The following is a 14,057-nucleotide window of genomic DNA, read 5'->3' as shown; positions in this document are numbered from 1 at the left end:
ATCTGAACCACACTTATTTGCCAGCTCCAACAACCTCACAGCTTCTGAATCCCACTGCCATACCAACGATATTAAGGCCAAACAGCTATCAATTTTCCACAAGACCCTTCAAACTGCCCATAGAGACTCATTGCCCTCCTTCACCACCTCAAGAATTAAACATTACCTTGGAACCCTGCTGTGGGTTAATTGTTTTGGATTAACTAGTTTATGCAATTCAAAAGGTTTCACAATAAGTGTGTTAAACTTAGGAGAACCAAGATGGCTGCCGACTATGTGCTTCGAAGAGCATCAAGATGGCCACCAGTCATATGTCTTTGTGTAACCTAGTTATACTAGCAATAGTTAATGGAAACCCATATATATTTGCAAGCATTTAAAACCAACCTTTTTATGTTGTACAGCTATAAATTAGATTAGCTGCATAAGGTATTTCAGCAGAGTTATATCCAAACATAAAGACCAAATGACAGAGTGCAGCAAGAGAGAATGTTTAATAGAAAGATAAAGAAAATCCAACAATTATTAAACATGTTCTAGCTAAACATTTGTAATACTAGACAATTATCCTTTAATAATTGTAATACTAGACAATTATCCATTAATAATTGTATATTTCCCACGATTGCAGTTAAAAAATATCAAAGGCTATCCAACAATTTAAACAAGCATAACTAAATTATACAGTTTTATAATTAATGTCCCAGGGTCTTCAATGAAAATGAGACCAAGTTTTCTGGATAGATCAAACTTCATGTCGCAGGATAAAAATATGGGCCTAGAGCACATACTTGCAGCCTTAGAAGCAATGAGTAAGGCTGCCTGTGCGTCTGTATTACTACATCGCTGCTATCACCAACAAACTCCAGAAACCAACTGTCAAACATCCACCAAAACAGCTTCACAATAACCATAGTAACATGTCGCTCCTTATAGCCTATTCCCTATCCATCAACCTGTCTCCTGACTCTGAACTGGTTAACATTTTCAGTGCTTAAAAATGGCATTTATGCAGAGAATCTGTTGCATGGCAAACTTTGAGAATTAAGGGTGTAAAAGCACAAATATGTTAAAATTGTAGTCATATTTCAGGTCTATAACAAGCCCACAGACTGGAAAAAAAATATTTAGGCAACTACATACCTAGTTAATTGATAATGTGCTAGAAAGCCATGTTAAAAGAATCTTCAGATGGCACTATGCTCCATCTAAACTCCACAACCTCTAACCAAACATATCTGATAGGTGCTGGAGATGAACCACTGTCAGGATCCCGCGGGCGGCTGCGAGGGAAGGCTGCAGTCCGCTCGCGGCACTCACCCTCCAGCCGTTTGCGGTCCCCTTCCCGGCGTACGCTCGGCAGGCGGCATCCTCCCAGCCTCGCATGCCACCCGCGTCTTCCTCTCTGTCCCCCAGCAGCAGCATGCATGACGCTGCACGCTGGGAGACCGCCCAGTTTTGTAAACGCCGGGGTCAGCCACCTGACCCGGCGTTAAAGGCACAGTGCCTCAATCACAGTGGGAGGTCTAGATATCTCCCACATGTGATTGTTAATTCTGATTGGAAATTATCCAATCAGAATTAATCTATGGGTTTAAATACTTACCTTTCCGTTCTCTCTCTGCCCTGTTGTGGTCTTTACTTGCTAGTATTGCTACTGAACTTGTGTTTCTCTCTGGTTACGTACTCTCTGGCTTGTGTATCTGACTTTGCGACTTTCTCCTACCCTTTGACCTCGGCTTGTCTTTCGTTATTCTGTCTTCTGGTTCCCCTTACTCGGCTTGTTTCCTGACTATTCTTTCTGTGCTTAGCCCGGCCACTCTAAGGTCCGGTACTGCACCTTTTCTGTGTTTGTGTTAGCATGTTTGGTTCCCAGAATCGTGACAACCACCTCTTTAGACACCCTAACCCTTATATGGTTGTCGTGACAATTCAACAATGACTGGTATTCACCTCCTCTCCCCATTAGTCATCCTCTTCTTACTTCAGCCCCTATTGGGCTATTCCCCAAGTAACTCACAGCCTTTTAACGCACTTGTTAACCGATGCAAACCTACTCATCCCAGCGAAATGGAATACCCTAGGTCTATCTATGAGAGAATGGATTCAGAGAGTGGAATCCATCAGATTGATGAAAGAGCTCAACTATGGCTTAAATTCTTGAAACAACCCAGATCAGTGACATCTTAAATACAGAGTGTTTAAATTGAGTTCTCTTTGCTTCTCACAGCTCCTAGCAGTACTTACCAGCTTTTCAAATGATCCCTGTGTGTTGGGAAACTTCAAATTATGTAAAAAAAAAATTACAAAAAATTCCAGACGTTAATTGTGAAAGCTTTTCTAACCTACTGTGATCATTTGAAAAGCTAATGGAAAAGAATGAAAAATATAAAAATCAGCATTTGGATCCTGCAATCAATGACCAGGCTTTGATAGATCCGATAAATATCTATATGTATATTTAATATACAGATATTTACAGCTCGGCCTCGGCTATAAGAACCAACCCCTGATAATTATTTTGGCAAGTGTGAAACTTTAAAATGAAAAACCAGACTGAAATATATAATAAATATATAATCCTTATAAAGCTTAACTGACTGAACACATGAAACCTAAATCTGTAGTCATAAAGTTGGATATTTTCTACTTTTATTTACTTGTGATAAAATACATTCCATAAATTGCGTGTTGGTCGATGTTTTAAGTCCCTACACAGGACTTTCCTCTGGAAAGCGTGGTCACATCCTAGCTGCGGATCATTCTGGCTATGGCTTCTGGTATCCAGTACTCTTTATATAATTCTTGTTTAGTTTTTCTTGTTTTTTTTCTGGTTTTCTATTCTATGTCTGGTTTTCTTTTTGCTGGGTTTTTCTGGGTTCATTCCTGTAATCCGTCCCTGGAATTCCCAGTCTCCTGGATTCCTTTAAATGTTTGTTTTATGTTGCCACACCCGTTTTCCATCATTCCTTTTTGTCTTCTGCCCTTTCTTGCCGGTAAGTACTATGTGTGTTTTCTTTGGTTGGTTTAGCTTGCATTAGGCAGTGTAGGACCTGCCAGATATGGGGTACATTGGCGTTGTTGGCAGGCTTATGCAATGTATGATCATATAGTGTGACTAAATCCCCATGATTTATAGTACTTTGTTATTTCTCCTCTTGTTTTGCCTATCATATCTTGTTTTAGTTTGTATTCCCAGTCCATGTACAGTCCTGTCCTTCCCATGTTATGTTCTTGTTTTCCTCATGTCTTGTGTGCATGTTCTGGGTTCTGTTTCCTATCCTTTCCCGGTTCTGGGTTCTATTAGTTCTATCTTGTTTGGTGCCTATCTCTAGTCTTGCCTTGTTTCTGTACTGGATACATATCTGCTGCAGAGCCTCCCTATTCAGCTCCTAAGAGGTCTGTTTAATTCCTGCTCCTAGCTCCTGGGATCCGGGGGGGGGGGGGAAGAGAGAGGGGGTAAGGGGGAGAGAAAGAGAGAGGGGGAGAGAAAGAGGGAGGGGGGAAAGGAGAGAGAGAGGAAGAGAGAGAGAGAGAGAGGGGGAAAGGAGAGAGAGAGAGAGGGGGGAAGGAGAGAGTATAATATATATATATATATAAAATACATTTAAAAAAAAATACTGTTTTTTTTTTTTTGGGGGGGGGGGGGCAATTCACGTTGTGAGAAAAAGGAGTGAAATCAAATAAACCAAAATAATGAGACTCTTAATAACCTTTTCTTATAAATAAATTATATATTAAAGGAATTATGTAGCAATTTTTGAAAAATTCATCAAAGAACAATTAAGGAAAAAAAATAGATATACGTATATATAAAAATAATTCCTTTTGTTTTATTTCCTCTTCTAAATAACTGGAACAAAATAAATTTGGCTCTATTATTTAGGGTGAAATATATGTGATGTGAAGCCCACATATACACCAATACACAAAGGTCCACAAAAGTATATATTGATAAACAACATTAAAATAAGAAATAAAAATCTATGGCAATATCAGTCTGAAAGTGCCTGATCTTGTCAGATCTTAGAAGCCATCTAGACTTGGGCCTGGCTAGTACTTGTATGGGAGACCTACTAGGAACCTCAGGTGCTGTAACGGGAAGTATGAAATGAACATCACCCACCATATAGATTGAATTAGTTTTATAATAACCAAATTGGACCATTGTTTGTTGGTGAATAGAATGGGAATAAAGTCTATATTTCTAATTGTAAAATGAATTGTTAATTCAACTCTGCCTTTTTTTTTTTTTTGCATATAATGAAATCATTGATAAATATGCACAAAGTGTATTACTTTCTGGCGACCACCAGATGGCAACATAACAAGTTCTAAGTGGAACAAAACGGAATGCATGGTCATTTTTAAATTAAAAAAAAAAGAGAAAGGAAGTGCATCATAGGAAGAAGACACTGACCCATACAGGAAGTGTGTCATCGAAAATGGACACCTAAAATGGCGGGAAAAAACTGAATGAAAATCAGAACAGCTGAAACAACAGATGGAGGTAATTTACCAACGGATGAGATGTCCAATAGAAGAGGAAAAGGAGAGTACGCCCATCACACCACCAATGGACTTCCAACACTTATTGTATTTAAGGGAAGGGAAGGGAGGGAAGCAATAGGCTTATGGATACACTTGTTAGTATTTGGAGTGTATAAACTGTATGTTTTTTAAATTTTGGTTCCTGAGGAAGTTTCCTAAGAGGAACGAAATGCGTAGAATCATATTTTAATTTAATTTTACTATATGCCAATAAATCCATTGTTTTCTACTTTCAACCATTGGGAGAGTGTGAACTTCTTGGTCTCCAGATTGGCGTTACTACAAACGAACAGGACTTACCCCCCTACCTATAGGGGTGGCAACCTGAAGGCTTACTATATACAACAAATCTGTGAGTGTAACCTTGAACCATTGGGCAATTAATAAGACCACAACAGTATTATGCTATGTTGTATTTTTTATCTATGTTTTAGTGATACAAGCTGGATCCCTATTCCATATGTACCATATTATACTATCTCTAGTCTTGCCTTGTTTCTTTACTGGATACATATCTGCTGCAGAGCCTCCCTATTCAGCTCCTAGGAGGTCTGTTTAATACCTGCTCCTAGTTCCTGGGATCCGGGGGGGGGAGAAAAGAGAGAGGGGGTAAGGGGGTAGAAAGAGGGGGGGAGAAAGAGGGGGGGAAAGGAGAGAGAGAGAGAGAGAGAAAGGAGAGAGAGAGGGAGGGGGGGAAAGGAGAGAGAGAGTATAATATATATATATATATATATATATCATAAATTTTTTAAAAAAGACACCAATTCCTTGCACTCTGGCTCAAAATTTAAAATCCGGGTGCTTGCAGTCTGGGGGAAATTCAAATATCCAAATACTGGAGGAAGAATTTGAAGATAATTAATTGAGATGGACAATCCGGGTCCTTTTATCCATACTTTATTTATGAAGAAGTAATGTTATGACGAATAGCAGATCGAATATTGCATTTCGGAGGATTCTCAAGAAATAACTACATACTCCAAAAAGCATTTATCTATCTATCAGAAATCGGCCGTATCTGAGGAACCAAAATACTACACGTCTGTAGAAGTTGCTCAGATGTATATTGTTTTTGTTAAACAAATTGTATTAACTGTTTAGTTAATTATGGATTGGCAGTAAAAGACTGCTGCCAAATGTAACAGGATCGGTCTGTAAAAGAGTTAATCCTGAAAATGCTATTGTGTATTGAAATGGTTAGACAGATTAACTGGTATTTAGCAAAGCAATGTGTTTAAAAGGGAAAGTCAAAAAGTTGCATTGCTGGCAAAAGGCTTTCTGGAAACTAATGATTCTATAAAGGAATGATGTCAACAAAAAGACCAGTAATTGTTAGGTTTGTAATACATCGAAACAAAAAAGAAATGTGTTAAAAACAATTGAAAAATATGTGTTGTTGCAAGGTCTAGTAATTTAACTAGCCCCTAACTAAACTGTAAATCACTAAAAGTGTTAAAAGAAGGAAATCGCCCCCCCATGGCTCTCTTTTGATAGTGCATTGGATGCAACATTAGTTGAAACAAAAACTCAGACGCTCGGCCGTTGATGAAAGGATTAAGTCATGTCAAAGAAATGAAGATTTTAATATAATGAGAGAAATGCTTAAGAATCAGACTGATCTGTTAGACAGAACCCATAAAACGATGTCTCACATGTCTAAGATTAGACTTTTACACGAATCTTGATGAATTGCAAAGATTGCTAATATGGAGAATGTTACAGATATTTTGTGGAAAAAATCTGAAAGATTTGGATTTTACTTTGAAAGTAGAAGTTGATAATAAACTGGTGCAGAGGTTAAGTTGTGTGAAAAGGGCAGGAGAGGAGAAAATACATAGAAATGAAATTGGAAAATTGTGCAAGGAAATGGTCAGATGGATACTCTCAAATTAGCCAAATTGATTAAAAATGTGTCTAAATATGATTAGCAGAGAGGACCTTTTTTCGTGAAGTGAAAAAAAATGAAGGTGAAATGAAAAAAAAGAAATGTGATGATGTGGTCAGAGGTCTTTTGATCTGGCTGCCAGCCTCATTAAGTGCATGGGTTAAAAATTAACTAATTGATGTGTTGGAGGATAAGCAAGTGAAAAGCCCAGAGTTTAGTTGGAGGAATTGTTTCTAAATACACAAATATTGCACAAATGGTTGTACAGTGTGCAACTGGTGTGGATAGTTTTCAATGATCTACTCTTAATTTAAAATGAATAAAAAAAAATAAAAAATGATGTACCGGTTTGTGCTAATTTAAGGAATAAGGCATGGAATTTGATCAATGATGCAAAACCGCCGACTATGTCTAAAGAATAACATAGGCAGAGTGTTAGTGAATTTGTCTCTAGAATCAGGGTTACCAAATGAGATAAATTAAGAGATTTTGATGCACCAACAGTAGATTTTGCCGCTATGGAAATTATGAAATCCTTGCAATTGTTAGAGAGAAAAAAAACACAGTAACTAAAATGTTGCACAGACACTTTTGTCTAGGGGTACTTCCGCAGGACTGGCCACTATTAAAAATGTGTCTAGTGAAGAAGGTAGAGGAAGATATGAAGATAACAGAAATGGTAATTTTAGAGGGAGGTCTATGAGTAGGTCACAAAATTACCAGGGTACTAAAAACTATTCGTCCCCACCCCAAGATCGATATTACAGGGTTTCATTAGAGTAATTCTATGGTATGCTATAATTGTAACCAAGAAGGTCATGTTAGGAGATTCACTTTACCCAGTGAAAGGGAAAGAAAATGGAATTTTCCCAAACCATAAGAATCTATAGAGAGTGGCAGCTGTAGAAACCGAGCATACACCTTCAAGCCCTCGTCACATATCAAATCCATAAGAAGAGTGTATACTGATGTTAAATGCCATTGAAAGAAAGGTGGAGGCAGTCACAAGTCCACAAGTGACATCTGCCTCAACCCACCAATAAATAGGATGTGTAACCCCTAGTTATTATCAGATCTATCTTGCTGATATAACCAAGTAAAGATGGGCGACCATATAATAATGGAAGACTAGAGGGAAATATGATATAAGTTAAATTAGACACAGGAGCAGCAGTGTCTCTAATAACACACGCTTGCCTTTAACCCCTTAAGGACCAAACTTCTGGATTAAAAGGGAATTATGACATGTCACACACGTCATGTGTCCTTAAGGGGTTAAACATTTAAGCATATCAACAAATCCCTTCTAAGTTTTAATGGAACACATGCAACTCTATTCACTGATAATGACGTTGAGTTTGAAGGAGGTAAAAATCGATTGTGATTTATGGGTACACCTCTCCTACTGTATTATGGGAATGGATGTTATTAACCTCCCTGGCGGTATGATTATGTCAGGAATTTTGTACCAAAAGCGGTACCATTTTTTTGCATGGAAATTTGGTGTTATGTATTGTAGGCCAGTAATTACTTTCTTAAACCTGACCAAAAGTACTCTCAGATGTGATAAAGTTCGAAACATAAAATCATGAATTATATTCTAACAAATAATATAATTTTATTCAATAATGTAATAAATAATGAAATTTGTCAAACAAAGAAAATTCAGTAAACATCCTGGGTGTGGTAAATTTTGAAACATGGGACTGCATATAGACCGACATCACAATCAGGGCAATGGAATCTGGTTTCCTTTCGGATTTTTTTTCCATTGCTATCTCGCTTTGAGCAGCAAACTACGCACATCCTTGTAGGTGCTGCCTTTTTTGCGGTTGGCGGGATGTAATCCATAAAGTGACGACCAGTCAGGCGTTCTGGGTTGACAATGTCAACAGCACGACGTCCAGATCTGTTCACGGCCACTGATGCCGTTTGGTAGTTCACAAAAATCCGCTCCGCCACCTTCCAGATACAGTCAGAATGAACAAGAGGCTTGTCACTCTTTCCTCTGTGCAGTATATAGGCATTCCAGAGGCATTGTTCCAGTAGATGCCTGAAGATTTTTTTGTAATTTTTTTTTTGTTGTTTCCGCATAGCCGGATAAAATGTCATCGCCTGATCAGCTCTATCGACTCCTCCCATGGTGTTGTTGTAGTCAATCACAAGTTGTGGCTTCATGACATCTTTCCCACCTCTTGTGTGGACCATGGCAGTTGAGGTGTTATGCACTGTACTCATTAGGCATACGTCTTTTTTGTCACGCCAACGCATTGCCATCATCTTTCCTTTCTGCCAGGCAACCATTTCTCCTGTTTTCAGTTTTTTCTTGGCAAACATAGATGGCAGGTCACGTCGGTTGGCCCTAACGGTTCCATATCCATCAGTCTTGTGTTTTATCAGAAACTCGTACAGCTCAGGCGATGTGTAAAAGTTGTCCGTTGTCACACAATACCCCTGATTCAGCAATGGCTCAAGCAGTGTAAGGACTGATGACGTTGCCATCCCATAGCCGCTGTACCTGGGGTTGAATTGTGTTCCTTTACCGGTGTATATGACGGAATTCCATATATAGCCAGTGGCACACTCGCAGAGCATATAGGATTTTATTCCAAACCGTGCTCTCTTGGATGCGATGTATTGAATCCAGCTGAGGCGTCCCTTGTAAGCCATCAGACTTTCATCAATGCTGATGTCTCTATCTGGCACATAGGCCTGCTGGAAATTTTTTAGGATCATTTGGTATACTTCCCAGATCTTCTTGAGTTTTGGCGCTGGATGTGTGGCTTCGTCAAATTCCTCGTTGTTGGTGAAGTGCAAATTCTTCATTATGAGGGAAAATCGGTACTCGGACATGATGGTGCCAAAAAATGGGGTTGCCAGCCATTTATTGGTAGTCCAGTACCATTTCTGCTGGGGTTTCCCCACCACCCCCTGAAGAAGTATTAGCCCCAGAAACTTCCAGATGTCCTCTTTAGTCACCGGTTCCCATTTTCTGTTCCTGGAAAACTTGCTATGCAGAGTAGCTGATTGCTGCTCGTTGTAGCGATTTGTCTCCGTGACAATCTTTTCAATGACGTCATCTGTGAGAAATAATTTTAGGTATGCCAAAGGATCATTGTGCTCAACGTCTACCTTCATCCCAGGTGATCCAGTAAACGGAAATCTTGGCGGCGGTACCTCATCCATACCGCAATCAATAAGGCACCAAGTGCGCACATCACTGAGCTCGGGTGCAGAATCGTCGCTGTCGCCACTTCTCTGGTCACTGTCAGAGTCGGATGACGAATCTTGCCACGAATCGCTATCACAGTCGCTCAATTCTGCGAGGGGCTCTGTGTCGCTGACGCTGTCACTCATCTGATCCAAACCCGCTTTGAAGTGACGCTTTGATGCCATGGTAAAAAAATTATTTTATGGGCAGAAATTACAGCAAAAAGGGCAGGCAGGGCAGTGTAGGATGATCAAATTTCAAATCTGAGGTGATACTGTGTCAAATCTGAGGTGATACAATGTAATCTGACAGGATTTCACTGTATCACCTAACTTTATGTGTGTGTGTCACTTTTATACTTTTCTGCATTTGAATTACCCGCCCAGTTCCGCTCCCATGAGCCTCTGCGGCTCACAGAGACGGATCCAGGAGGTCAGATGGAGGCATCCGCCGGGGCTCTCACCGGCAATCACAGCGCGGGGACATCGCTGGATCGCAAGGAGAAGGTAAGGAGACTCAGAGTTATCTACCCCGAGCGTGACTCGGGGTTACCGCTTCTGGCAGCGAAAATTAACTCCGAGTCACGCTCGGGAATACCGCCAAGGAGGTTAATGGAATAAAAGTTGTATGTGGATTTATTAAATTTGGTTTTATGGAAAGCTCCAGGTAAGAGCAAAATAGGTTGAGCAGTTAAACCTAATGATTTAAGATAGTATAGTTATGATATGACTGTAAAACAGAGTGAAGTGTCACCTTCTATGCAACAAGATGAGGTTGTACCATATCTTAAAATTAAATACTCCACAGTGTGGTCCAAGTCTAGACAAGATTGTGGGAGAGTGAATTTACAATTTGTAATTGTAGTTCTGGACCCCCTGCAGTAAAACAATATAGGATCCCAAAAGAATCAGAAGGTGTGAGTCAGGTGATAGAGGCATTGGTATCTCAAGGAGTGCTGAGAGTGGGTAATTACAAATGCAATCCCCCCATTTGGCCAATAATCAAGCCGATGGCACTTCTAGTTTAATTGTGGACACGCGTGTGGTGAATAAGTATAAACCACCAGCAGTTCATATAGTGGCCTCCTCACCAGATATCATGGCACAAGTAGATGGAAATGCCAAGTACGTTTCTGTCCTGGATATAGCCAATGTGTTCTTTTCTATACCATTAAATCCAGATAGCTAGTATTGCTTTGCTTTTACCTATAAAAATCATCAATATCTGTTCCAGGTGTTGCTACAGGGCTTCCACTCCTCGCCAGCTTACTTTCATAAAGGATTGGCTCAAGTATTGGAACCCCTGGGGTATGGGAACAATATGTTGATCTGTTAGTTCAAACAGTAATGAGGGAAGAGCATGAGCAGATACTGTGTGATGTTTGTCAAGAACTGACAGATAATGGGTTAAAACTGAACACATTCAAAATGCAGATCTTGAAAGAAAGAGTGGCTTTCCTATGAGTTAATATAGATCCAGAAGGTAAAAAACACCACGTACAGCAAGGCAGGGCCGGCGCTACCATAAGGCGGCCCAGGCGGCCACCTTAGGGCGCACCGGCCCTGGGGGCGCAAAATCAGGCTGACCGGAAGGAGGGAAGCGCACTGCGCTCCCCTCCAACCGATGACCTATTGTAGCGTGGCTGAGCGCCCGGTTCTGCGGGCGCGCGAGGGAGCACTCTCCCATGTGTGCTTCCTCTTCAGCTCCCTCGCGCGCCGCATACTGATACCGGATCCAAAAGATGACGTCATCTTCCGGCGCCAGCATCCCTTCAGCACTCCAACACGGTAAGGAGGCTGGGGGATTAAATTAAAAAAAAAAAAAAACATGTGTTAGTGTGAGTGTTAGTGTCTGCTAGTGAGTGTGTCTACTAGTGAGTGTCAGTGAGTGTGTCTGCTAGTGAGTGTCAGTGAGTGTCTACTAGTGAGTGTCAGTGAGTGTGTCTGCTAGTGAGTGTCAGTGTGTGTGTCTGCTAGTGAGTGTCAGTGTGTGTGTCTGCTAGTGAGTGTCAGTGAGTGTGTCTGCTAGTGAGTGTCAGTGAGTGTGTCTGCTAGTGTGTGTCAGTGAGTGTGTCTGCTAGTGAGTGTCAGTGTGTGTGTCTGCTAGTGAGTGTCAGTGTGTGTGTCTGCTAGTGAGTGTTAGTGAGTGTCTGCTAGTGAGTGTCATTGTGTGTGTCTGCTAGTGAATGTCAGTGAGTGTGTCTGCTAGTAAGTGTCAGTGTGTGTGTCTGCTAGTGAGTGTCAGTGTGTGTCTGCTAGTGTGTCAGTGAGTGTGTCTACTAGTGAGTGTCAGTGAGTGTGTTACTGTGTGTCTCTTACTGAGTGTGTTTGTGTGTGTATTAGTGAGTCTGTTTGATGTCTGTTAGTGAGTGTGTGTTTGTCAGTGAGAGTGTATTGGCTCAAGTATTGGAACCCCTGGGGTATGGGAACAATATGTTGATCTGTTAGTTCAAACAGTAATGAGGGAAGAGCATGAGCAGATACTGTGTGATGTTTGTCAAGAACTGACAGATAATGGGTTAAAACTGAACACATTCAAAATGCAGATCTTGAAAGAAATAGTGGCTTTCCTATGAGTTAATATAGATCCAGAAGGTAAAAAACACCACGTACAGCAAGGCAGGGCCGGCGCTACCATAAGGCGGCCCAGGCGGCCGCCTTAGGGCGCACCGGCCCTGGGGGCGCAAAATCAGGCTGACCGGAAGGAGGGAAGCGCACTGCGCTCCCCTCCAACCGATGACCTATTGTAGCGTGGCTGAGCGCCCGGTTCTGCGGGCGCGCGAGGGAGCACTCTCCCATGTGTGCTTCCTCTTCAGCTCCCTCGCGCGCCGCATACTGATACCGGATCCAAAAGATGACGTCATCTTCCGGCGCCAGCATCCCTTCAGCACTCCAACACGGTAAGGAGGCTGGGGGATTAAATTAAAAAAAAAAAAAAACATGTGTTAGTGTGAGTGTTAGTGTCTGCTAGTGAGTGTGTCTACTAGTGAGTGTCAGTGAGTGTGTCTGCTAGTGAGTGTCAGTGAGTGTCTACTAGTGAGTGTCAGTGAGTGTGTCTGCTAGTGAGTGTCAGTGTGTGTGTCTGCTAGTGAGTGTCAGTGAGTGTGTCTGCTAGTGAGTGTCAGTGAGTGTGTCTGCTAGTGTGTGTCAGTGAGTGTGTCTGCTAGTGAGTGTCAGTGTGTGTGTCTGCTAGTGAGTGTCAGTGTGTGTGTCTGCTAGTGAGTGTTAGTGAGTGTCTGCTAGTGAGTGTCATTGTGTGTGTCTGCTAGTGAATGTCAGTGAGTGTGTCTGCTAGTAAGTGTCAGTGTGTGTGTCTGCTAGTGAGTGTCAGTGTGTGTCTGCTAGTGTGTCAGTGAGTGTGTCTACTAGTGAGTGTCAGTGAGTGTGTTACTGTGTGTCTCTTACTGAGTGTGTTTGTGTGTGTATTAGTGAGTCTGTTTGATGTCTGTTAGTGAGTGTGTGTTTGTCAGTGAGAGTGTATGTTTTGTAAGTGAGTGTGTATGTATGTCTGTCGCTGAGTGTGTCTGTCAGTAAATGTGTGTGTCTGTTAGCTGGTGTGTATGCATCTGTTTGTGAGAGTGTGTGTGTGTCTTCAGCACTTACCTTTCTCTAGCGCCGGACTCCCTTGGCGCTGGGGATCCCTCCACCTCTCAGCTCCGAATGCTCTTGCCGCGCACGCATTCAAACCGCCCATAGGAAAGCATTACTCAATGCTATGGACGTTCAGTGTTTTAGAATAGCGTAAGCTCCTCTAGCGGCTGTCAGTGAGACATCCACTAGAGGCTGGATTAACCCTTGGTGAAACATAGCAGTTTCTCTGAAACTGCTATGTTTTCAGCTGCAGGGTTAAAACTAGAGGGACCTGACACCCAGACCACTTCATTGAGCTGATGTGATCTGGGTGTCTGTAGTGGTCCTTTAAGTGTGTGTGCATCTGCATGCACTGGCGTACATACCGCGGTCGCAGGGGTCACAGCCCTGCAACCCCTGCGACCAGGTGCCCGCCGCCATGTGTTGCGGCCCCGGCCCACGCAGAGTAAGCGCGAGAGGGGGGGGGGCACGGATCAATTTGCGCACTGGGGCCCCATGGGTCATGTGTACGCCACTGCACCTACCCTGGTGTCTGCCGCAGGCTGTGTGGAGGGGGCGAGGATATGAATGACATCATATCCCTGCTCCCTGTATACCACACAGCGCGGCTGGCACCCTGTGATGGGGCTGGGCTGCAGGACAGGACTCCAAGGAGCCAGACAGCATGCATCCAGGGGACAAGATTGAACTGATGTAAGTATGTAATTGTGTATGTCTCTGTATGTATGTATGTATGTCTCTGTATGTATGTATGTATGTCTCTGTATGTATGTATGTATGTATGTATGTATGTATGTAGGTCTCTGTATGCCTGTATGTC

Source organism: Pelobates fuscus, chromosome 5 (assembly GCF_036172605.1).
Source record: "Pelobates fuscus isolate aPelFus1 chromosome 5, aPelFus1.pri, whole genome shotgun sequence".
Taxonomy (NCBI): Eukaryota; Metazoa; Chordata; class Amphibia; order Anura; family Pelobatidae; genus Pelobates; species Pelobates fuscus.
The sequence above is the reverse complement of the archived record's forward strand: the minus strand, read 5'-3'. Positions refer to the sequence as shown.